Here is a 26,322-nt window from a genome sequence, read left to right as displayed (position 1 = left end):
CGTCTGAAGAGAAAGGTTCTGACAAGCAACAGACTTATCTACTATTATTGCTACTCCACCGGACGGGGTGACAGCGTCGTCACAGTCCCTCCGGAATATCTTCCGGAGGGACTGAGGAAGTTTGTTTGTTGGGGTTTTAAATGCGTTTCCTGAACCCACAGCACTTTTGGCTTATATTTATGGAGGAGTTCTGTGTTATCGTTGAGGTTATGGAGAAGTCCTCTCACATTCCATTGTAGGATTTGTGTGTCCATTTGAATAGTGTTTTATACTGTATTGTCACGTAGGGCGGTCACGTAGTAGTGACGGTAGAGAAAACAGTCACAAAACTGTGTATGACGAAACTGGTTGTTTATTGGGCGAACCTGTGCCCACAAAAGCAAGGTACACTCAAAGCACAACGATAGCGGCGAACACAGTCGGCGATCGTCGAAAATCTGATCAGCTGCGAAACGCGTCGGCTTTTATACCTGAGTCATCCAAGGTTCCAGATTAATCCCTGATGCCCGCGTGTCTTCCAGAAAGTTCTAGACAATTCGCGTCGCTCATACAATCAGATTACATGGGCGTCGGTGACCACAGACGACGGACAGAAGCATCGATAACGTCCGAGAAGCTTCCAATGCAGGCGCGTCCTGCGCCGAGCGATAACGTTTAACATTTGTCAGCCAATGTTGAAAGCGGCCACCAGTGAAAGATAAACATGTGTACGTGTCAATACCCTCCCCTTAAAAAAAGCATCGTCCCGATGCTACAAACAAACACGAAAGCGAAAACAAAACCATGCGTAATAAACAAAATAACAAAAAAAAACAATAACAAAATAACAAAGTACCTAAGTTTGTCAGCGGGCGTAGAAAGGCTTAAGACGCACCACGTGGATGACTTCAGGTCGTGCCCGGCGCCGCTGTGATTGCGAAATGCCGTCTGGCACGACCTCATAGTCCAGTGCGCCAATACGTCGGGTGATCTTATATGGTCCGAAATAGCGACGTAACAGCTTCTCGCTAAGTCCTCGTCGGCGTATCGGAGTCCAGACCCAAACACGGTCACCGGGCTGGTACTCGACGTAGCGTCGTCGAAGGTTGTAGTGTCGGCTGTCGGTCCTCTGCTGGTTCTTGATGCGCAGTCGGGCGAGCTGTCGACCTTCTTCGGCACGCTGCAAATAAGTGGCAATGTCGAGATTTTCTTCGTCAGCGACGTCTGGTAGCATGGCGTCAAGCGTCGTTGCCGGGTTCCTTCCGTAGACCAGGTTGAACGGCGCCATGTGCGTCGTTTCTTGCACGGCCGTGTTGTATGCGAAGGTCACGTACGGAAGGATGGCATCCCACGTCTTGTGTTCGACGTCGACGTACATTGCCAGCATGTCGGCGATGGTCTTATTTAGGCGCTCGGTGAGGCCATTCGTCTGCGGGTCGTAGGCGGTGGTGCGGCGATGGCTTGTCTGGCTGTACCGCAGGATGGCTTGAGTTAGTTCTGCCGTAAAGGCCGTGCCTCTGTCGGTGATGAGGACTTCTGGGGCACCGTGACGCAGGAGGATGTTCTCAACGAAGAATCGGGCTACCTCGGCGGCACTGCCTTTGGGCAAGGCTTTTGTTTCGGCGTAGCGGGTGAGGTAGTCCGTAGCGACGACGATCCATTTATTTCCGGACGTCGACGTCGGAAAAGGCCCCAGTAAGTCCATCCCGATCTGCTGGAACGGTCGGCGAGGTGGCTCGATTGGCTGTAGAAGTCCGGCTGGCCTTGTCGGCGGTGTTTTGCGTCGCTGACAGTCTCGGCATGTCCTTACGTAATGGGCGACGTCGGCAGAGAGGCGAGGCCAGTAGTATTTTTCTTGAATCCTCGCGAGAGTGCGTGAAAAACCGAGATGTCCAGCCGTTGGGTCGTCATGGAGAGCTTGCAGAACCTCTGGACGCAATGCTGAGGGTACCACGAGGAGGTAGTTGGCTCGGAGAGGCGAGAAGTTCTTCTTTAGGAGAATGTCGTTTTGCAAGAAAAACGACGCCAATCCTCGCCTGAACACCTTCGGCACAATGACGGTCTTGCCTTCCAGGTAGTCTACAAGGCTCCTTAGTTCCGGGTCGGCTCGCTGTTGTTCGGCGAATTCGTCGGCACTGATTGGTCCCAAGAAAGTGTCGTCATCCTGGTCGTCCTGTGGCGGCGGTTCGACGGGGGCGCGAGACAAGCAGTCGGCGTCAGAGTGCTTTCGCCCGGACTTGTAAACGACGGTGATGTCGAATTCTTGAAGTCTCAGACTCCATCGTGCGAGGCGACCTGAAGGATCCTTCAAGTTAGCTAGCCAACACAAGGCGTGGTGGTCGCTCACAACTTTAAAGGGCCTGCCATAGAGGTAGGGACGAAACTTTGATGTAGCCCAGATGATGGCGAGGCACTCCTTTTCTGTTGTGGAATAATTTGCTTCCGCCTTCGATAGCGACCGGCTAGCGTAACTTACAACCCTTTCTAGTCCATCAGTCCTCTGCACAAGCACGGCGCCGAGTCCTACGCTGCTTGCGTCGGTGTGGACTTCGGTATCGGCGTTTTCGTCGAAATGCGCAAGTATTGGCGGCGATTGCAGGCGTCGCTTCAGTTCTTCAAATGCTTCGAGTTGCGGCGTCTCCCACTTGAACTCGACGTCGGCCTTCGTGAGATACGTCAGTGGCTCTGCGATCCGTGAAAAATCCTTGACGAAGCGCCTGTAATAGGCGCACAGTCCAAGAAATCTACGCACTGCCTTCTTGTCAGCGGGCAGAGGAAAGTTGGAGATGGCCGCAGTTTTCTGAGGGTCGGGGCGCACTCCAGACTTGTTGATGACGTGGCCCAAAAACAAGAGCTCCTCATACGCGAAGCGGCACTTTTCTGGCTTTAACGTGAGTCCGGAGGTTTTGATTGCTTGAAGAACTGTTTCAAGGCGCCGCAGGTGTTCTTCGAAGCTTGAGGCAAACACAACGACGTCGTCCAAATAGACGAGGCAAGTCTGCCACTTCAAGCCTGCCAGTACTGTATCCATGACGCGTTGGAAAGTCGCAGGTGCCGAGCAAAGACCAAACGGCATGACCTTGAACTCAAACAGTCCGTCTGGTGTTATAAAGGCCGTCTTCTCCCGATCCCTCTCGTCGACTTCGATTTGCCAGTAGCCGGTTTTGAGGTCCATCGACGAAAAATACTTTGCATTGTACAGTCGATCCAAGGCGTCGTCAATCCGTGGGAGGGGGTATACGTCCTTCTTCGTGACCTTGTTGAGGCGACGATAATCGACGCAGAAACGTAGGGTTCCATCCTTCTTCTTCACTAACACCACGGGGGACGCCCACGGACTCTTGGACGGCTGGATGATGTCGTCGCGTAGCATTTCGTCGACTTGTCGCCTTATGGCCTCGCGTTCGCGCGCCGAAACTCGGTACGGGCTCTGACGCAATGGGCGGGCATTTTCGTCGGTTATGATGTGGTGCTTGGCGACAGGGGTTTGTCGAACTTTTGACGACGACGAGAAGCAATCCTTGTATTGCAGGAGCAGAGCTTTTAGTCGTTCTTTCTTGTGCCTGGGAAGGTTCTGATTGACGTCGAAAGTTGGTTCAGGTATTATAGTCGTCGTTGCGGGTGCACTGGAATCCGTGAAGGCGAAAGCACTGCTGGCTTGTACTATTTCGTCGATGTAGGCGACCGTGGTGCCTTTGTTAACGTGCTTGTATTCGGGGCTGAAGTTCGTGAGCATCACCGTTGCTTTCCCTGCACGTAGCTCAGCTATGCCTCTAGCGACGCAAATTTCACGGTCGAGCAGTAAGTGATGATCGCCCTCAATGACGCCCTCCATGTCTGCAGGCACTTCGGTGCCGACGGAAATCATTACGCTGGAGCGAGGCGGAACGGTGACTTGTTCTTCAAGCACATTCAAGGCATGGTAACTTATGCTTGTATGCGGTGGTATCGCGTTGTGCGTTGAAAGCGTTATCGACTTGGACCTTAAGTCGATGACTGCACCGTGTTGATTTAGAAAGTCCATGCCTAGGATGACATCCCTGTAGCAGTGCTGCAGGATTACGAAGCTCGCCGGGTAAGTGCGGTTGTTTACCGTGACTCGCGCTGTGCAGATTCCAGTCGGCGTTATTAGGTGGCCTCCCGCTGTCCGGATATCGGGTCCTTGCCAGGCTGTTTTCACTTTCTTCAACTTGGCGGCGAACGGGCCACTGAAGACGGAATAGTCGGCTCCAGTGTCGACGAGAGCGGTGACGTTATGGCCATCGATGAGCACGTCTAGATCGGTAGACCGGCGTCTGGCGTTGCGGTTAATTCGTGGCGTCGGATCACGGCTGCGTCGGCTTGCTCTGCTGCTGCTACGTCGCGTCGGAAGGTCTTCTTTCGGCGGCGAAGTGTTGTCAAGGCTGTTGCTAGGCGGCGTGCTGATATCTCGTCGTGATGAATCGCGAATCGTCGTCGTCGGCGGCGTCGGAGGATCTTCGGCATTGCGTCGTACAGCAACCGCACCTCCATCGGTTGCTGCCTTTAGTTTCCCGGATAGGGGCTCACGGACCGGCCCCGGGCTGGGCCAGTGTATGGTCGGCGCTGCGGCGACAGGTAACGTCCTGGTGACGGCGAGCGTGAGGGTCGTCGTGGTTGCCACTGGGCTCCGGCGAGGTAGTCGGCGATGTCACGTGGCCGCTCGCCAAGCTGTGGACGCGGCGCGTTGACGGCGAACCCTCGTAGGCCCATCTCGCGGTATGGGCATCGGCGGTAGACATGACCAGCTTCCCCGCAGTGATAGCAGAGCGGGCGGTGGTCGGGGGCGCGCCAAATGTCCGTCTTTCTCGGGTAGCTGCGCTGGGTGACGGGCGGGCGTGCTGGCTGCGGCGGCGGCGGTGGGCGACGGAACTGCGGCGTTACTTGGCCCTGGTGCGAGCGTGAAGGAGGGCCTTGACGACGGGCAACGGCGGCGTAAGTCAGCGCTTCCGGCTGGGGTTGCGGCGATTGCGGCTGCACATCAGGAACTCCAAGTGAGCGCTGAACTTCTTCTTTGACGACGGCGGCGATAGATGCCACTTGAGGCTGCGACCTGGGTAAGAGCTTCTGCAGCTCCTCGCGAACGACTGCTCTGATGGTCTCGCGCAGGTCGTCGGCGCCTAGAGCTTGAGCATCGGCGTAGTTGGTCAGGGCACGGCGGTTGTATTGCCTGGCGCGCATTTCAAGCGTCTTCTCGATCGTTGTGGCCTCGGAAAGAAATTCGGCGACAGTCTTGGGCGGGTTGCGCATCAATCCGGTGAATAGTTGCTCTTTGACACCCCGCATCAAGAACCGAACTTTCTTTTCTTCAGACATGTCGGGGTCGGCGTGGCGGAAGAGGCGAGACATCTCCTCCGTGAAGATCGCGATGTTCTCGTTCGGCAATTGCACCCTGGTTTCTAAGAGAACCTCTGCCCTCTCCTTTCGTACGACACTCGTGAAGGTCCTCACGAAGTTTTCACGAAAAAGGTCCCACGTAACCAGGGTGGTCTCTCTGTTTTCAAACCAGGTCCGAGCAGCGTCATCCAACGAAAAATAGACATGGCGTAGCTTGTCGTCGTCGCTCCATTTGTTGAACGTCGCGATCCGCTCGTATGTCTCCAGCCAGGTTTCAGGGTCTTCAGCCGATGATCCACGGAAGGTCGGGGGCTCCCGAGGTTGTTGCAGCAGGATGGGGGACGCTGGGGCTGCCATTGGGGTCGTTGACTTGGCCTTGATCGCTGTGGTCTTCTCGGGAAGAAGTCCGTACTCCGGCAGAAGTCCTTGCTGCCTACGGCTAGCTCGCTGGTCCTTGGTGACGTTGGCGTTGTCCTCCGGTTTCGGGCTTGGATCGCGGCTTTGCGGGGGCGTTCGCTGCATGAACGCACTAGCACCTCCACCAGATGTCACGTAGTAGTGACGCTGAAGAAAACAGTCGTAAAACCGTGTACGACGAAACTGGTTGTTTATTGGGCGAACCTGTGCCCACAAAAGCAAGGTACACTCAAAGCACAACGATAGCGGCGAACACAGTCGGCGATCGTCGAAAATCTGATCAGCTGCGAAACGCGTCGGCTTTTATACCTGAGTCATCCAAGGTTCCAGATTAATCCCTGATGCCCGCGTGTCTTCCAGAAAGTTCTAGACAATTCGCGTCGCTCATACAATCAGATTACATGGGCGTCGGTGACCACAGACGACGGATAGAAGCATCGATAACGTCCGAGAAGCTTCCAATGCAGGCGCGTCCTGCGCCGAGCGATAACGTTTAACATTTGTCAGCCAATGTTGAAAGCGGCCACCAGTGAAAGATAAACATGTGTACGTGTCAGTATGTTCAAGAATGCAATGTTGGCTCACGGGCCTTTTCCAGGCGCCGTGACACGAGATTTTTCTTTTTTGGAGGCGCTGGTGGCGCCATCTGGCTGGATGTTGTGTCCATTGCATCTTGCGACGCGCTGGACACGCGCTCTTGCGAGCGGTTAGTTTGACGTGAAGGCCTCGTCTCGAGGGACGGGACCTTGGAGGCCACCAGACCGGAGGTCGATGGCCCCTTGTTCTGAGATGGTGGAGCAGCGCTAGCTGCAGCCGCCGAGGGGGCGGATGGCGTCACCGCCGGCTCACTTCGCGTGTGCCAGACAGCCGCCGGAAGCCCTTGTGCCGCTGCCCCCTGACGCATCACTTCGGCAAAGTTGGTTTTCGGTAGGTACGACACCCGCCTGAGTGCCTCCTTGAAAGTTATGTTTTCCTTTACTATAATAGTTGCTATTTCTTTGTTCTTTTTTCCAGGGTGGGCACGACCGCGAGTAGGCGGCATGCTCCCCATCACAGTTAACACAATGTAGAGAGCTTTCACAAGACTCGGAAGAGTCTTCAGGAGCACTGCATTTTGCACAAGTTTGGCGGCCTCGGCAGTTCTGGGAACTATGGCCGAACCGCTGGCACTCAAAACATCTCAGAAGATTTGGCACGTATGGCCTCACACGAAGTTTGATGTACCCGGCCTCGATGGACTCGGGGAGAACACTTGAATTGAAAGTAAGTATTAGGTGCTTGGTCTGGAGTTCTTTGCCATCCCGCCTCATTTTAATCCGTTTAACATTGATGACATTCTGGTCACTGAAACCCTCAAGGAGTTGAGCCTCACTCAGCTGCAACAGGTCATCATCTGAGACAACATCACGGGTGGTATTCATGGTACGGTGTGGTGTTACATGTTAGTCGGGCATCTATCTCCAAATGACACTAGATTGGGCAGTTTCTCGCATTGTTTGAGATCACGGAGTTCCAAGAGGGGATCCCCGCTTGCCATACTGGATGCTTTATAGCCTGTTCCAAAAGTATCAGTCAAAGTCTTTGATACAAGAAAAGGTGAGATGGTTCGTACGGATTTGTCTGTTTTTTCTGAGTGAATTACGTGGAATGGGGGAAAAGTTTCTCTTTGACGACCAAAAAACTGGAAGACTTCATCGGTGCGCCCTCGTTTCAGACGGCGATCAGGGAGTCGGGGGAATGAGCTTGCCATAAGTATACATGAATTTTTCGGCAGCAACGCCAGCCACCCACCATGGAGCCCAACAAGGGGACGCTGCAGGGCCTGTAAACACAAGACCTACAGACGCCAGCCGTACGTCACCACTATAACCAAATATGGAATATCCAAGGTTGGCTACCCACACAAGTTTAACCCTAGCTGCCTGGGAAATAGGAAGTAAAGGAAGTGAAAAGAAGACGAGAAGAAGTGAAAAGAGGATAGATTGAAAGTGAGAGAGAAAGACGAAGATTTAAGAGGAGGACAGGAAAAGGCAACTGCCAATTTCCCCCGGGTGGGTCAGTCCGGGGGTGCCGTCTACGTGAAGCGGAGGCCAAAGAGGCGCGTTGCCTCCCCCGAGGGGCCATAAAGATCCGAACACCCGCCATCGGCTCAACCCCCAGGATCCTCTTTTCCCCGGACACGGCTAAGCGGCGCACAGCTACACGCGGGAGGGGCCAACGTCCATGTGCTCGGGTCCGTGGTGTCGCAACACACCAAACGCCTGCTGACGCAGACGCGCCTGCGGGGAAAGACCTTGTTTGTGGGGTTTTATGTATGAAGTATATTTCGCTGTGCAGTTCCTCATGGTTCGATTTTCTACTGGGTATCTCTACGCAGTGTGCAGAAAACAACTATACAAAGATTTGATATCAATGACTTTCCCACCTACACTTTACCGTTCTACATTCTCCAGTTTGCCAGGGAAAGACGTACTTAAACGAGTCCGCAAGATGCCCTTATCCCCATGTACAAAAACGTTTTTCTTTAAATTAGACAGTGAAACATTACCTGTCAAAACTTGGTTGCACAAAAAAGAAATTTTTGTATCCACTGTGAACTGTCGCCTTTGTGTTGTACCCGAGACTATAGAGCATTGCTTCATAAGTTGTAAAGACGCAATATTGTTTTGGGATGTGCTCCAAAGAACTCTCAAGAAAGACTTCATTTTGAATCACGATACCATCCGATGCTTGATTGTACCCCATGGAGAAGACGTGCCTTTTGACATGTTGTTCTTAAGTGGACAGCTTATGGAAGACGGCCATGTTAGACAGAAACGCTGAACCTGTTGTTTCGGCGAAATTTCACTATGCTCAAATGAATGGTCACTTGAAGGACATGTATGACTTGACAGAGTTTCAACCGGACTGGTACCATCTCTTGTTACGTTGCTTGCCGTTGCCACCTTTTTAGGATCAAAGTTACTTGCCAAGTGTTTAAAAACAAAGCTACTTGTAGTTTTGTTCGTGCAGGGTGTGCTTAACGAGATTTTAGGCCATTTCTAGGCCATGAGTATGAGATGTGTTGGCTGGTGCTTTCACGTTTTCCGCAGATCATATTTCTCTCGCACATATAGTTAGTTAGTTAGGTAAGGTTTTATGGCGCAAAAGCAACTAAGGCTATGAAGCGCCATGCTCAGGATGAAAATATATAATTTGATATAATTCAAGCAACAAAGATCATTAGTTAAAATTTGTTTAAGAAACCTGTTTCATCTAAAAACTTAAAAACATTGTCTAGAGATACAAGTGCATTTTCAGCTAGGATCAGGGAGGGATGAAGTGGTGTTAGTGTTTTGTAAAGTTCATAAAAATATTTCTGTCTTTTTTACTCCAACGCCGGACATGTTATTAAAATGTGATTCACAGTTAGCAATTCTTGGCATTGGTCACAGACCGCTTGTTCTTCATTTTTCAATAAAAAGTTATGCGTGAGATGTGTGTGTCCGATGCGAACGCGACATAGAATGACTTCCATGAACCGTTCCTGATGGTATGATGTCTTCCACTCCTGCAGTATGGGCTTTACTATTTGTAGCTTGTTATTTTCTTGACAGTCCCAATCCTGTTGCCACTTTGAGGTGATCGCAGCACGGACCACCCGGACACAGTCCTTGAATGGAAGATTTATCACTGTAATTTTTTCACGGGCAGCCATTGCTGCGCATATGTCCGCCTTTTCCTTTCCCGGGATTCCCATGTGGCTTGGAATCCAGCAGAGACGAATTACTTGACCATGCTTTTCACTTTTGCCGAGCGTTTTCAAGATGTAGCCGAGGAAGGGTTCGCAGTCTGATTTTCTAAGGAGGGAATTAAGTAAACTGAGGGAATCTGTGTAGACAACTGCTTTTTTATACTCTCCTGTAACTATTTTTTCTAAGGCCATGAGCAGGGCATATACTTCGGCTGTGAAAACCGAAGCAAACTGTGGTAACCTAAGACAGTGTTCCCAGTGTTCCGATACGACTGCGCTTCCAACATGTTGCTTTGTCTTGGAACCGTCAGTGTAGAACTCGGTGTAGTCATTGTATTTTTCTTGTAATTGTGAAAAATCTTGCCTTATGTGTTCAAGCGGTGTTTCTTTTTTCTTGTGGCATGTCAGAGTAAAATCACAAGAATGTGCGAAATCATACGACGGGGGCAGTCTATTCGGTGTTTCGGCGACCTTGAGAGCTTCGCTCGGAACATTGTAGTTTTGGCACATATCTTCAAATCGAAGGATAAGTGGTCTCACGCTGTGTGGTTTGTTGGCATAGTGTATTCTGTTTGTGGTGTAGGTAACAAGAGTGTGGCAAATATGATTAGGTAGAGCTGTGATTCTAAGCACGTATGAAATTGTGAGCAAAGCTCTTCGGTGCTCCAAACAGGGTTCGTTACTCTCGGCATACAGGCTTTCTATTGGGGAGGTCCCGTACGCGCCAGTTGCTAAGCGATGTCCGTGGTTGTGTGTGGGATCAAGACGTTTGATGTACGACTGCCTTGCTGACCCGTAAACTATGCAACCGTACTCAAGAATGCTGCGCACGACAGAGCGGTAAATACGTAACAGGCACGTTCGGTCGGCGCCCCAATGTTTACGTGATAGGACCTTCAGGATGTTAAGAGCTTTGTTTGCCTTAGTTTTGATGCTGTTAACGTGGGCAATGAAGTTTAGTTTACTGTCGAAAATTATTCCTAAGAACTTTTGTTCGTGTTTGACCGGTAATGGGCTTTGATTTAGTTTGAGAACTGGGTCCGGGTGTAACCCCCTTTTTGTGAAAACACGACTGCCACAGTTTTTTGTGTAGAAAAACGAAATCCATTTTTATCGGCCCATTGCGCCAACTTGTTTATTGTTATCTGGGTTTGTCTTTCGCATGTAGACATACCCGAGGCACGGCATGCAATTTGAAGGTCGTCTACGTATAAAGAGTACATAATATTGGACGGAATAACTGCATTTATCGAATTCATCTTCACCACGAAAAGAGTGGTGCTTAATACGCAACCCTGTGGGACGCCATTTTCTTGGACGAAGACGCGGGACAGTGTTGCCCCCAGACTGATTTGAAATGTTCGTTTGACAGAAAATCGGCCAGACAGTTGAGCATTCTGCCGCGCATTCCTAGTGTTGCTAGATCTTGTAAAATGCCATACCTCCATGTGGTGTCGTATGCCTTTTGTAAGTCGAAAAATACCGCTAGACAGTGCTGTTTGTAAAGGAATGCCTCACGTATGGTATGTTCAAGGCGAACAAGATGGTCAGTTGTTGAGCACCCTTTCTTGTAACCACACTGGTGAGTATCTAGCAAGTTATCTGTTTCGAGAACTTATGTTAGTCTTATATTTATTATGCTTTCGTATGATTTAGCGAGCAACTTGTTAGTGCTATAGGTCTGTAGCTGTGAGGTGTGTTTGGTGACTTTCCCGCCTTCAGCAAGGGAACAATAACAGCCTTTTTCCAATCTGCAGGCATTTTACCTGTTTCCCAGATCGTGTTAAAAAACGCTACAAGGCCTCCACCGCTTTCTGGGACAAATGGGCCAGCATAGCGTAATGTATTTTGTTAGGACCCGGTGCTGTTTTCATACCCGAAGAGATTACTCTGTTTATTTCATGCAGTGTTAAAGGGGCATTGAACGGTCTGTCTGAACTTCCCGTTGTCGGAAGCTTTTGTTTTTCTGCGGACTCTTTGTGTTTGAGAAATGTTATGGAATAGTTTGCCGAGCTAGATATGGTGTAGAAGTGCTGGCCTAATATGTCTGCTTTTTCCTGAAGACTTGTTTGCGTGCCTGGAGTTGAGAGTACGGGTCCCACATTCTCTTGGATGTTATTGAACTGTTAATCGATGAGATATAATTTTTCCATGAATTTCGTTCTGCTTGCCTACGGATATACCTCGCCTTTGCTTTCGCTTTTTTGAATGATAACAGATTATCTTGGGTTGGGTACCTTCGGAAGATACCCCACGCTTTGTTTTGAAATTTTTTGGCTTCTGTGCATTCGTTCGTCCACCAGGGTTTTAGTTTTTTCCTTAAGAATCCAGAAGATTGGGGAATAGCCTCTTCTGCCGCAGCAACTATGTAAGTAGTAATCCTCTCATTCGCTTCGTCTATGCTTAGGTCATCTAAGGTCAGTTTATCTAGACTAGCTTTTTCGTTGAAGAGAGGCCAATTAGCAAGATGAAGTTTCCAACGGGGTGGTCTAGAAGGTAGGGTAGGTAGCTTGGAGGTTGGTTTTATGATTGCAGGCATATGGTCACTACCATAAGGATTATCTATAATACTGCATTGTAAATAACTATAAAGAGACGGAGAGCACAGTGCTAGATCCAGACAGCTCATAGCTCCTGTGCTTGGAGAGCAGTAGGTTGTAGCACCAGTGTTTAAAAGGCATACGTCATTCGCTAGGATAAAATCTTCAAGTGTTTGTCCCCTGGTGTCGTTTGTTTTGCTACCCCATAAGGTGTTATGTGCGTTAAAATCACCCACTATTAAAAAAGGTTCAGGTAGCTGATGTAAAATTAACTCTAGGTCTCTTACTGTAAAATGTGATTGTGGTGGACTGTATAGCGAACAAATGGTGATGGTTTTGTGCGCTAAAATGGTGACAGCAACGGCTTCTATGTGACTGTTAATGGCAACTTCTCTGGCTGCAATACCTCCATGCAGAACAATCGCTACACCACCCGAAAGCCGGCTTGCCTGGGTACGGTCGCGTCGTACCACAGTGAAGCCTTTTAAAAAATTTTTATGTTTTTCGCCTAGGTTTGTTTCCTGCAAGCATAGGGCCACAGGAGAGAAGTTACTTAGCATGTCTTTGATGTCACCTAAGTTGCGTAAAAGTCCTCTGCAATTCTAGTGGATAATAAAAGCCATTTTAAAACTGAAGGGTAAAAAATGGCATTACGATTGAATAGGATATAAGATGTTAGGTGACATAAATGTAGAGAAGGCTAATACAATAGAGTGATAACCTTTAGGTTATTACTTTCTTGATTAGCGTGGTTATTGGGACTTTGTCCCTCTTTGCGCACTCGAGAGAGCGCTTGTCCTTCGGCGTCGACGACACCGGGGTTTTTGAGTCGACCTCCATCGCTCTCCCTGAGGCGCTGGAGGACCGAGAGTTGGGCGCCGAGACACGTGTCTCGGGCCTTGGGGTTCGATTGATTTCACGGCCTAGCGGGACTGGTGTCCGCGGGTCCTTCGAAGAGGATGGAGCAGTGCTCACTGCTTCCACCACGGGGGCGGGAGGGGTCACTGCAGGGCCACTGTGTGTGGGCCCGCAGGACTCCTGAGGCCTCTGTGACGCTGCCCCCTTGCGTCACTTCGGCATAACTTCTTCTCGAAAGGTAAGGCAGTCGCTTTCTTGCTTCATAGAACGAGATTTTTTCTTTCACAGTTAGTGCAATTACTTCTTTTTCTTTTTTCCAGCAAGAAAGGACCGCGAGTAAGCTGCATGGTCCCCTTTGCAGTTTACACAGTGTAGAGAAGAAGTGCAATTGTCAGATTGGTGATCATTTGAGCTGCATTTAGCACAGGTTGTTTGTCCTCGGCATGCATGTGAAGCATGTCCAAACCTTTGACACTTGAAACATCGTCTGGGGTTCGGGATATATGGTCTGACATATACTTTTACATATCCTGCATTGAGAGAGGTAGGCATTTCGCTTGTTCCAAAGGTGAGTATTACATGTTTTGTCGGGATTTCTTGATCGTTTCTGCGGATGACAATTCTTTGTACTTTGGTCACGTTTTGCTCCTGGAAACCCTCCAGCAGTTCCTCATCGCTCAAGCCAAGGAAGTCTTCCTCGGATATCACACCTCTACTTGTGTTTACAGTTCTGTGGACTGAAATTGTAACTGTGACATCACCAATACTGGTAAGTTCTGAGAGCTTTTGTACTTGATCTTTATCATTTAGTTCTAGGAGGAGGTCCCCGCTAGACATTTTTGAGGCTTTATATGTCGGTCCAATTTTATCTTTTAGGCACTTGGCTACCAGGAAAGGAGACAGCTTTCTCACGGGCGTGTTGTTTTCACTATGGACTACATGATACTTGGGGAATGCTGGGGTGTTGCTCCGAAAGGAGAACTGGAACGTTGCTTCGGTGCGGCCTCTTTTCAGAGGCCGATCATAGACGACAGAGGTTTGCGCTGCCATAAGAAGATGTATATGTTCGGCAACAGCGCCGACCACCCACCACGGAGCCCAACGAGGGGACGCGGCAGAGCTTGTACACAAGTCAATAATAATAATAATATGTGGTTTTTTATTGGCGCAAGGGCCAGATATGGCCAAAGAGCGCCATGACAAATGATGATAGTTTTCCAGTGTACCATAGAGTGGTCTATGAATGATAAATAGTTGATGTAACATGGCTGTAAAAAGGCCTAAAAGCAAGTCGCTGTAAATTGCGTAAAATATATTGGCATTAAAATTATGACAATGACTAATGATTAGTGCTATGCCTATAAAAATTCTGTTACAAATAATGATGTATTAAAACGTATACATTTGCACTAGTGCCTCAAGTGGTTCCTTGAAATCAAGGGCTGAGAGGCACCTGCTGTACAAACATTTGCACTGCAGCTGCAGCCTGCAAGACGAGGCTGCGCTACAGATACCCTGGCCAGATGATTTGTAAAATGTTTACATCTGCTAAAAACTTTAAGACTGTATTAAAATCAAAAAGCGGCTCATGGCTAAGAAAGAATGCTGGGTGAAGAGGGATGTGCTCACGATATGCGGGATAAAAGTACTTTTTACGCTGGCCTTCTATTTCAGGGCACTCGACAAGAACATGGAGGACTGTAAGAATGTCGCCACACCTATCACATTTTGGAGGATCACTTCCAGAAAGGAGGTACGAGTGTGTGCCAAAAGTATGACCTATTCTTAACCTGCAAAGAAGCACTTCCTTGTGTCTTGCCATTTTCTCGGACATCCATTTCCCTATTCTTGGTTTGATCATATGTAGCTTGTCTGACACTTCGTTGTCCCACTGCCTTTGCCAACATCTCCGCAACTGATGGCGCAAGAAAAGCTTTAGGTCTGTGGGAGAGATAGGTATGTTTGTGTCTGTATACTTAAAAACAACTGACGTGGCACTTTCGTCTGCAGCTACATTGCCTTTTATGCCTCTATGGCCAGGTACCCAGCATACTATGACCGTTTGGTTGCCCATGTAGGCTGAGCATAAGCAGCTGTAGAGTTCGTTAAAAACTGAATTCTTGTATTTTCGTAGACTCATTAGAGCTCTAACGACGCTCAATGAGTCTGTGAACACAACTGCTTTGGTAACATTCATTCGCTTTATGTGTTTAACTGCTGAGAGGATTGCGTATGCTTCAGCTGTAAAAATACTTCTATGTGGATTTAGTGTACCAGATGTCGAAAAAGACGGTCCCAGAGCTGCGTACGCAACACCACCAGGAGATTTGGAAGCGTCTGTGTAAAATTCTGCACATGAGTAATTCGCCTGAAGCTCGAGAAAGTGTGAGCGTATATTAGTTTCAGGTGCGTGCTTGGAGATCTCTATGAAGGAGACATCGCACTCAATAGTCTGCCACTCCCAAGGTGGTGGAAGCCAACTGGGAGCAGTTAAGACATTCTCCTGCAGTAGGATGCCTGTTTCTTCAGCCGACGCTTCTATACGCATGGACAAAGGAGTCCTCACAGACGGCCGGTTTTGATACAGCCTGGCAGCCGATATGTCGCTTATAGTGGAATGGCATGGGTGTTCTACATCTGCCTTTACCTTCAGGGAGTAAGATAGAGCTAAGTATGCTCTTTGGAGATGCAGGGACCATTCATCCGACTCAACATACAGGCTTTCTACAGGGCTAGTCCTGAAGGCGCCTGTAGCAAGCCGAAAACCCAGATGGTGAACGGGGTCTAACATCTTTAAAGCGCTAGGTGTTGCAGAGTTATAAACTATGGCTCCGTAGTCAAGGCGTGACCGTACAAGGCTTTTGTATAAGCTAAGGAGGCATCTCCTGTCGCTTCCCCATGATGTGCGTGACAAGAGCTTCAGCAGATTCATAGCCTTCAGGCACTTTGTTTTCAGGTACTTAAGGTGCGGGACAAAAGTTAACTTAGAGTCTAAGATGAGGCCTAGAAATTTATATTCATGACTCACAGATAGCCGTTCTCCATTAAGGTCAACAGAGGGGTCTGGTTGCAGACCTCTTTTGTTCGAGAAGAGGACGCACGTGCTTTTTTGTGGGTTTAGTCTAAATCCATTCTCGTCCGCCCACTTGGAAATCTTGTTGAGGCCAAGCTGCACCTGTCGCTCGCAGATAGCAAGATTACAAGATTTGTAACCGATTTGCACATCATCCACGTACACCGAATAAAACATTGTGCGTGGTATCACACTGTGGAGAGAATTCATTTTTACAACAAATAGGGTGCAACTCAGCACACCTCCTTGTGGTACACCAGTTTCTTGGGTGAATAGACGAGATAAGACGTTACCAACGCGAACACGGAATGTGCGGTTCGAGAGATAACTTTGAATCACGTTCAGCAAATTCCCTCGGATGCCCATTCCTGCCAGATCACGAAGGATTCCTAAACGCCATGTGGTGTCATAGGCTTTCTCCATGTCTAAGAACACCGACAAGAAAAACTGTTTATGCACAAAGGCATCCCGGATATTTGTCTCGATGCGGACAAGGTGGTCTGTTGTGGATCTACCTTTCCTGAAGCCACACTGTAAGGGATCTAGTATTTTGTTACTTTCAAGAAAATGGATCAGGCGCCGGTTAGTCATTTTCTCAAAGAGTTTGCACAGGCAACTTGTTAGGGCTATAGGCCTATAACTGCTGGCCGAAGAGGGGTCCTTGCCCTCTTTGAGAATGGGAATTATTATTGCCTCTTTCCAGGCAGCCGGGATGTACCCACCACAGAATATGGAGTTAAATATTGACACGTATACATCTTTATCTTTCACCGGTGGCCGCTTTCCACCGGCTAACAAATGTTAAACGTTATCGCTCGGCGCAGGACGCGCCTGTGTCGGAGGTTTCTAGAACGTTATCGATGCTTCTTTCCGTTGCCTGTTTTCACAGACGCTTATGTTATCTGATTGTGTGACCGATGCGAATTATCTAGAACTTTCTGGAAGACACTCGGGCATCAGGGATTAATCTGGAACCTTCGATGACTCAGGTATAAAAGCCGACGCGTTTCGCCGCTGATCAGATTCCGACGATCGCCGACTGTGTTCGCCGCTATCGTTGTGCTTCAAGTGTAACTTGCTTTTGTGGGCACAGGTTCGCCCAATAAAGAATCAGTTTCGTCATTCCCAGTTTTACGACTGTTTGCTTCATCGTCACTACTACGTGACATCTGGTGGAGGTGCTTTTATGTCCTTGTACCGGACCCCCCCGTCCAGCCGTGAGCCAAGCCCACACCGTCTAGAAGACGTCGACGCCTACCCCGACCAGCGAGCTAGTCGCAGGCTACTGAACCTGCCACCGGAGTACGAACCCCTACCCAAGAGGACAAAAGTCATGACCTCGGCAGCAGCTACCATGACAGCCCCTGTGCCAACATCTGCGGTCGTGATGCAACAATCCAGGGAGCCGCCGACTTTCCGCGGTTCGCCATGTGAAGACGCCGAAAGCTGGCTGGAGGCATACGACCGGGTCGCTACGTTCAACAAGTGGGACTGCGACGAAAAGCTGCGCCATGTTTACTTCTCTCTTGAAGACGGCGCCAGAACCTGGTTCGAGAATAGGGAACGTTCACTAACAACCTGGGACCTCTTCCGAGCCGCCTTCCTGGACACCTTCACGAGCGTCGTCCGTAAAGAAAGAGCTGCAGCCTTGCTGGAAAACCGTGTACAGCTCCCGAATGAGAGCATCGGTATGTACACTGAAGAAATGACTCGATTGTTCCGGCACGCCGATCCAGCTATGCCCGAAGACAAGAAAGTTCGCTGGCTCATGCGGGGAGTTAAGCAGGAGCTATTCGCCGGACTGGTACGGAATCCACCAACAACAGTCCAAGACTTTCTCTCGGAGGCTACGACGATCGAGAAAGCACTGGACATGCGCAACCGGCAATACAATCGCCGTTCGACGCCACACTACGTCGAAGTCCAAGGACTTTCCGACGACCTACGAGACACCATCAGGGCGATAGTACGCGAAGAGCTGCAGAAGTTGCTACCGTCGTCGCAGCCTCAAGTTGCTTCCATCGCCGATATCGTGCGGGAGGAAATCAAGCAATCGCTAGGACTTCCCGAATCGCCGCAACCCGAGCCGGAAGCGCTGACCTACGCCGCCGTCGCCCGTCGTCAAGGCCCCCCTCCGCGCTCGCGCCAGGGCCCCGTAACGCCGCAGTTCCGACGTCCACCACCGCCGCCGCCAGCACGCCCGCCCGTCGCCCAGCGCAGCTACCAGAGGAAGACGGACATTTGGCGCGCCCCCGACCACCGCCCGCTCTGCTATCACTGCGGGGAAGCCGGCCATGTCTACCGCCGATGCCCATACCGCGAGATGGGCCTACGAGGGTTCGCCGTCAACGCGCCGCGTCCAGTGCGGGGTGAACGACCGCGCGACATTGCCGACTACCTCGCCGGAGCCCAGTGGCAACCCCGACGACCCTCACGCTCGCCGTCACCAGGCCGCTACATCTCGCCGCATCGTCATCAGTACACCGGTCCCACCCGGGGCCGATCTCCCAGCCCTTACCGGGGAAACTAAAGGCAGCAACCGATGGAGGTGCGGTTGCTGTACGACGCAATGCCGAAGATCCTCCGCCGACGACGACGACGATTCGCGAATCATTACGACGAGATACCAGCACGCCGCCTAGCAACAGCCTTGACAGCACTTCGCCGCCGCAAGAAGACCGGCCGACGCGACGTAGCAGCAGCGGAGCAAGCCGACGCAGCCGTGATCCGACGCCACGACTTAACCGTAATGCTAGACGACGGTCTACCGACTTAGACGTGCTCATCGACGGTCATAACGTCACCGCTCTCGTCGACACTGGAGCCGACTATTCCGTCTTCAGTGGCGCGTTCGCCGCCAAGTTAAAGAAGGTGAAGACGGCCTGGCAAGGATCTGATATCCGGACAGCTGGAGGCCACCTAATAACGCCGGCTGGAATCTGCACAGCCCGAGTCACGGTAAACAACCGCACTTACCCGGCGAGCTTCGTAATCCTGCAGCACTGCTCCAGGGATGTCATCCTAGGCATGGACTTTCTAAACCAATACGGTGCAGTCATCGACTTAAGATCCAGGTCGATAACGCTTTCAACGCACAACGCGCTACCACCGGATACAAGCATAAGTTACCATGCCTTGAATGTGCTTGAAGAACAAGTCACCATTCCGCCTCGCTCCAGCGTAATGATTTCCGTCGGTACCGAAGTGCCTGCAGACATGGAGGGCATCATCGAGGGCGATCATCACCTACTGCTCGACCGTGAAATTTGCGTCGCTAGAGGCATAGCTGAGCTACGTGCAGGGAAAGCAAGGGTGATGCTCACGAACTTCAGCCCTGAATACAAGCACATTAACAAAGGCACCACGGTCGCCTACATCGACGAAATAGTACAAGCCAGCAGTGCTTTCGCCTTCACGGATTCCAGTGCACCTGCAACGACGACTATAATACCTGAGCCAACTTTCGACGTCAATCAGAACCTTCCCAGGCATAAGAAAGAACAACTAAAAGCTCTGCTCCTGCAATACAAGGACTGCTTCTCGTCGTCGTCAAAAGTTCGACAAACCCCTGTCGCCAAGCACCGCATCATCACCGACGAAAATGTCCGCCCACTCCGTCAGAGCCCGTACTGAGTTTCGGCGCGCGAACGTGAAGCCATAAGGCACCAAGTCGACGAAATGCTACGCGACGACATCATCCAGCCGTCCAAGAGTCCGTGGGCGTCCCCCGTGGTGTTAGTAAAGAAAAAGGATGGAACCCTACGTTTCTGCGTCGATTATCGTCGCCTCAACAAGATCACGAAGAAGGACGTATACCCCCTCCCACGGATTGACGACGCGTTGGATCGACTCTACAACGCAAAGTATTTTTCGTCGATGGACCTCAAAACCGGCTACTGGCAAATTGAAGTCGACGAGATGGACCGGGAGAAGACTGCCTTTATAACACCAGACGGACTGTTCCAGTTCAAGGTCATGCCGTTTGGTCTTTGCTCGGCACCTGCGACTTTCCAACGCGTCATGGATACAGTACTGGCAGGCTTGAAATGGCAGACTTGCCTTGTCTATTTGGACGACGTCGTTGTGTTTGCCTCAAGCTTCGAAGAACACCTGCGGCGCCTTGAAACAGTTCTTCAAGCAATCAAAACCTCCGGACTCACGTTAAAGCCAGAGAAGTGCCGCTTCGCATATGAGGAGCTCTTGTTTTTGGGCCACGTAATCAACAAGTCTGGAGTGCGAACCGACCCTCAGAAAACTGCGGCCATCTCCAACTTTCCTCCGCCCGCTGACAAGAAGGCAGTGCGTAGATTTCTTGGACTGTGCGCCTATTACAGGCGCTTCGTCAAGAATTTTTCACGGATCGCTGAGCCACTGACGTATCTCACGAAGGCCGACGTCGAGTTCAAGTGGGAGACGCCGCAAATCGAAGCATTTGAAGAACTGAAGCGACGCCTGCAATCGCCGCCAATACTTGCGCATTTCGACGAAAACGCCGATACTGAAGTCCACACCGACGCAAGCAGCGTAGGACTCGGCGCCGTTCTTGTGCAGAGGACTGACGGACTAGAAAGGGTTGTAAGTTACGCTAGCCGGTCGCTATCGAAGGCGGAATCAAATTATTCCACAACAGAAAAGGAGTGCCTCGCCATCATCTGGGCTACATCAAAGTTTCGCCCCTACCTCTATGGCAGGCCTTTTAAAGTCGTGAGCGACCACCACGCCTTGTGTTGGCTAGCTAACTTGAAGGATCCTTCAGGTCGCCTCGCACGATGGAGTCTGAGACTTCAAGCATTCGACATCACCGTCGTTTACAAGTCCGGGCGAAAGCACTCTGACGCCGACTGCTTGTCTCGCGCCCCCGTCGAACCGCCGCCTCAGGACGACCCGGATGACGACACTTTCTTGGGACCCATCAGTGCCGACGAATTCGCCGAACAACAGCGAGCCGACCCGGAACTAAGGAGCCTTGTAGACTACCTGGAAGGCAAGACCGTCATTGTGCCGAAGGTGTTCAGGCGAGGATTGGCGTCGTTTTTCTTGCAAAACGACATTCTTCTAAAGAAGAACTTCTCGCCTCTCCGAGCCAACTACCTCCTCGTGGTACCCTCAGCATTGCGTCCAGAGGTTCTGCAAGCTCTCCATGACGACCCAACGGCTGGACACCTCGGCTTTTCCCGCACGCTCGCGAGGATACAAGAAAAATACTACTGGCCTCGCCTCTCTGCCGACGTCGCCCATTACGTAAGGACATGCCGAGACTGTCAGCGACGCAAAACACCGCCGACAAGGCCAGCCGGACTTCTACAGCCGATCGAGCCACCTCGCCGACCGTTCCAGCAGATCGGGATGGACTTACTGGGGCCTTTTCCGACGTCGACGTCCGGGAATAAATGGATCGTCGTAGCTACGGACTACCTCACCCGCTACGCCGAAACAAAAGCCTTGCCCAAAGGCAGTGCCGCCGAGGTAGCCCGATTTTTCGTTGAGAACATCCTCCTGCGTCACGGTGCCCCAGAAGTCCTCATCACCGACAGAGGTACGGCATTCACGGCTGAACTAACTCAAGCCATCCTGCGATACAGCCAGACAAGCCATCGCCGCACCACCGCCTACCACCCGCAGACGAATGGCCTCACCGAGCGCCTAAATAAGACCATCGCCGACATGCTGGCAATGTACGTCGACGTCGAACACAAGACGTGGGATGCCATCCTTCCGTACGTGACCTTCGCATACAACACGGCCATGCAAGAAACGACGCACATGGCGCCGTTCAACCTGGTCTACGGAAGGAACCCGGCAACGACGCTTGACGCCATGCTACCGGACGTCACCGACGAAGAAAATCTCGACGTTGCCACCTATTTGCAGCGTGCCGAAGAAGGTCGACAGCTCGCCCGCTTGCGCATCAAGAACCAGCAGAGGACCGACAGCCGACACTACAATCTTCGACGACGCAACGTCGAGTACCAGCCCGGCGACCGTGTTTGGGTCTGGACTCCGATACGCCGACGAGGACTTAGCGAGAAACTGTTGCGTCGCTATTTCGGGCCATATAAGATAATCCGACGTATTGGCGCACTGGACTATGAGGTCGTGCCAGACGGCATTTCGCAATCACAGCGGCGCCGGGCACGACCTGAAGTCATCCATGTGGTGCGTCTTAAACCTTTCTACGCCCGCTGACGACATTAGGTACTTTGTTACTTTGTTATTGTTTTTTTGTTGTTGATAACGCATTGTTTTGTTTTCGCTTTCGTGCTTGTAGCATCGGGACGATGCTTTTTAAGGGGAGGGTATTGACACGTATACATCTTTATCTTTCACCGGTGGCCGCTTTCCACCGGCTAACAAATGTTAAACGTTATCGCTCGGCGCAGGACGCGCCTGTGTCGGAGGTTTCTAGAACGTTATCGATGCTTCTTTCCGTTGCCTGTTTTCACAGACGCTTATGTTATCTGATTGTGTGACCGATGCGAATTATCTAGAACTTTCTGGAAGACACTCGGGCATCAGGGATTAATCTGGAACCTTCGATGACTCAGGTATAAAAGCCGACGCGTTTCGCCGCTGATCAGATTCCGACGATCGCCGACTGTGTTCGCCGCTATCGTTGTGCTTCAAGTGTAACTTGCTTTTGTGGGCACAGGTTCGCCCAATAAAGAATCAGTTTCGTCATTCCCAGTTTTACGACTGTTTGCTTCATCGTCACTACTACGTGACAATATCGACAAAAGTGTTTTGTGTGCTTCAGGGTGTAAGTGTTTGATCATGTCATAAGCTATTCTGTCTCTTCCTGGCGCTGTCTTATTAGAGCAACTCAGTGAGGCCTGAAATTCCGCCATGGTGAATGGACGGTTGTAAGGTTCATTCTTTGTTATTTTCTGATCCAGGGGCAATCGCTCTGCTTGCCGCTGGTACCGCAGAAATGTATCTGTGTAATGGGCCGAACTAGAAATGTACTCAAAGTGGGCACCTAGAAAATCAGCCTGGTCTTCAAGAGTGTTTCCCTGGTTGTTTACTAATGGCAGATGATGAGTTTGCCGGCCGTTTAATTTGTTAACTCGGTTCCAGGCTTTCTTTCCGTCTGTGTAAGAATTTATGCCTGATATGTATTTTTGCCAGCTTTCCCTTTTAGCACGGCGGCGCGTTCTTCGACCCTCACTCTTTACTTTTTTAAAGTTTATGAGATTTTCTGTTGTTGGAGAGTCACGAAGGCGTCCCCAAGCCTTATTTTGCTTTCTTCATGCTTCCCTACAGTCATTGTTCCACCAAGGAACACGTCGTTTCGAATGCTTTCCTTGTGTTTCTGGGATGCATATGGAAGCTGTATTCACAATAAATGCTGTGAAATATGCTACTGCGTCGTCTATGTTAAGATTACGGATGTCATCCCATGTTAGGTGGGTGAGCTCTCTGTATTGCTTCCAGTCGGCAGAATCAATCTTCCACTGGGGAACATGAGGAGAGTTTTCTTCACTTTTTGTCAATGTTAATATGATCGGGAAGTGGTCACAAGGGTTTTTGATAACATTCCACTGCAGATATGGCATGAGTGTACTTGATGCGATGCTTAAATCTATAGATGAGTATGTTTTGTGTGCAACGCTGTAGAATGTGGGCTCTTTTTTATTTAACAAGGACGCATCAGATGAGAAAAGAAAGTTTTCAATTAAGCGCCCTCGCACGTCACAACGAGAATCACCCCACAGGCTGCTATGGGCATTTAGATCTCCAACAACGATATATGGTTGGGGAAGTTCAGCGATAAAGCTTAGAAACTCTGATCTAGAGAGTTCGTAATTCGGAGGGATGTATAGGGAAGTTATAGTGACCAACTTCTGAAAGAGCACCGCTCGGACTGCGACTGCCTCAAGAGGAGTTCGGAGAAGAAACTGCTGACAAGCAACATCTTTGCTCACTATGATTGCGACGCCGCCCGAAGAGGCGAGTGCGTCATCTCGATCTTTTCGGAAAATGGCGTATTTCCTGAGGAAGTTACCTTGTGTTGGTTTGAGGTGTGTCTCCTGAACACACAGCACCTTTGGATTGTATTTGTGTAGAAGTTCTTTAACGTCATCGAGGTTGTGCATAAGACCTCTCACGTTCCAGTGTAATATTTGTGTATCCATATTGTTTGTTTTCTTGTGCTGTGTGTCAAGAGGAGTCCAATTGGCTTACGGAGCCTTTCCAGGCCCCATAATCCGTGTTTTGTCTTTCTTGGAGCGGTCGCGAGATTCGCGCCGCTCAGGAGGCGCTGGGTGCGCCGGCTGACTTGTAGTTGTGTCCATCGACTCCTGAGAGCCGCTGGACTTCCGCTCATTCGAGCGGGGCATTTTCAGGGTAGGCCTTGCCTCAGAAAGCAGGGCCTTGGAGGCCACCAACCCAGAGGTCGATGGGCCATCCTTAAGAGATGGCGCAGCAGCACTGGCTGCTGTCGCCTGGGGGGCTGGTGGCACAGCCGCGGCCACACTCTTTGTGGGCCGGGCTGATGCCGGAGTCTGCTGCGGCGTTGCCCCCTTACGCGCCGCATCAGCATACCCTGCGATATGTAGGAAGGAAATGCGCTTTCGCGCTTCCTGAAAGGAAATGTTTTCTTTGAACTTTAACGTAATTATTTCTTTTTCCCTCTTCCAGGAAGGACATGAGCGGGAGTATGCAGGGTGATCACCGTCGCAGTTTGCGCAGTGTAGTGTCTCAGTACAATTGTCAGCAGGATGATCGTGCGACGCACACTTTGCACATGTGGTACGGCCCCGGCAGCTTTGAGAGCCGTGACCAAATCGCTGGCACTTAAAGCAGCGGCGAGGGTTTGGAATGTAGGGCCTAAGTTTGATTTTCAGATAGCCTGTTTCAATATATTCTGGTAAGGTACTAGTGCAAAACGTCAAAATTAGGTGTTTAGTGGGGATCTCTTTGTCATCCCGCCTGATCTTAATTCTTTGGACATTTGTCACATGCTGTTCCTTCCAGCCCTCAAGGAGCTCGGTTTCACTCAAGTCAAGGAAATCTTGTTCTGATATAACTCCGCGTGAACTGTTCAGAGATCGGTGGGGGTTCATCGAGACAGGGGTATTACCAATTTCAGCAAGTCCGGACAGTTTCTCGAACTGATTCTTGTCATTAAGTTCTATCAATAGATCACCGCTGGCCATTTTTGTGACCTTATAGCCGGGACCTAGTTTCTCAGTAAGGTATTTCGCAACGACAAATGGTGATAGTGTTCTTGCAGTTTTATCACTGTTTTGACAACTTAGCACGTGGTACTTCGGGGAAATTTCTTTGGTCTGGACAAAAAGCTTCAGAGAGTCATCGGTGCGCCCTCTCTTGGAAAGAGGGCGATCGGGGAGTCGGGGGAATGACGAAAAAGCCATAAAGGGAACAATAATTTCGGTAGCTATTCCAGCCACCCACCACCGAGCCCAACATGGGGACGCTACGAAACCCGAAGGCAACGAAGACGCCAGCTGTACAAAGCCACTATAACCTAATATAATAGACCCAAGGCTGGATAAACTACACCAGGTTAACCCTTGCTGCCTGGAAAATTGGAAGTAAAACGAAGTGAAGAGGAGACAGGAGAGATGGAAAGTGAGAGAGAAAGACGAAGGTTGGAGGGAGAGAGAGACAGGAAAAGGCAACTACCGATTTCCCCCGGGTGGGTCAGTCCGGGGGTGCCGTCTACGTGAAGCCGAGGCCAAAGAGGTGTGTTGCCTCCGCCGGGGGGCCATAAAGGTCCAAACACCCGGCTTCGGCTCAACCTCCAGGATCCCCTTTTCCCCGGACACGGCTAAGCCGCGCACGGTTAGACGCGGGAGGGTCCAACCCCCATGTGCTCGGGTCCGTGGTGTCGCAACACACCAAACGCCTGCTGACGCAGACGCCCCTGCGGGGTTGTACACAAGTCTGCACGACGCCAGTCGTACGCCGCTACTATAACCAAATATGGTGTACCCAAGGTAGTATAGCCACACACGGTTAACCCTTGCTGCCAGGGAGAATGGAAGTAAATGGAAGAAAGTAGAAGACAGGACAGGCTAAAAAGTGTGAGAGAGAGACGAAGATTGGGGAGAGAGAGACAGGAAAAGGCGACTACCGATTTCCCCCGGGTGGGTCAGTCCGGGGGAGCCGTCTACGCGAAGCGGAGGCCAAAGAGGTGTGTTGCCTCCACCGAGGAGCCGTAAAGGTCCAAACACCCGGCATCGGCTCAACCTCCAGGATCCTCTTTTCCCCGGACACGGCTAAGCCGCGCACGGCTACACGCGGGATGGACCAACCCTCATGTGCTCGGGTCCGTGGTGTCGCAACACACCAAACGCCTGCTTACGCAGACGCCCCTGCGGGGTCTCGCATATATATGACGCAAT

The sequence above is a fragment of the Dermacentor silvarum genome, chromosome 1 (genome assembly GCF_013339745.2).
Source record: "Dermacentor silvarum isolate Dsil-2018 chromosome 1, BIME_Dsil_1.4, whole genome shotgun sequence".
Lineage (NCBI taxonomy): Eukaryota > Metazoa > Arthropoda > Arachnida > Ixodida > Ixodidae > Dermacentor > Dermacentor silvarum.
Note: the sequence above shows the minus strand (reverse complement) of the source record.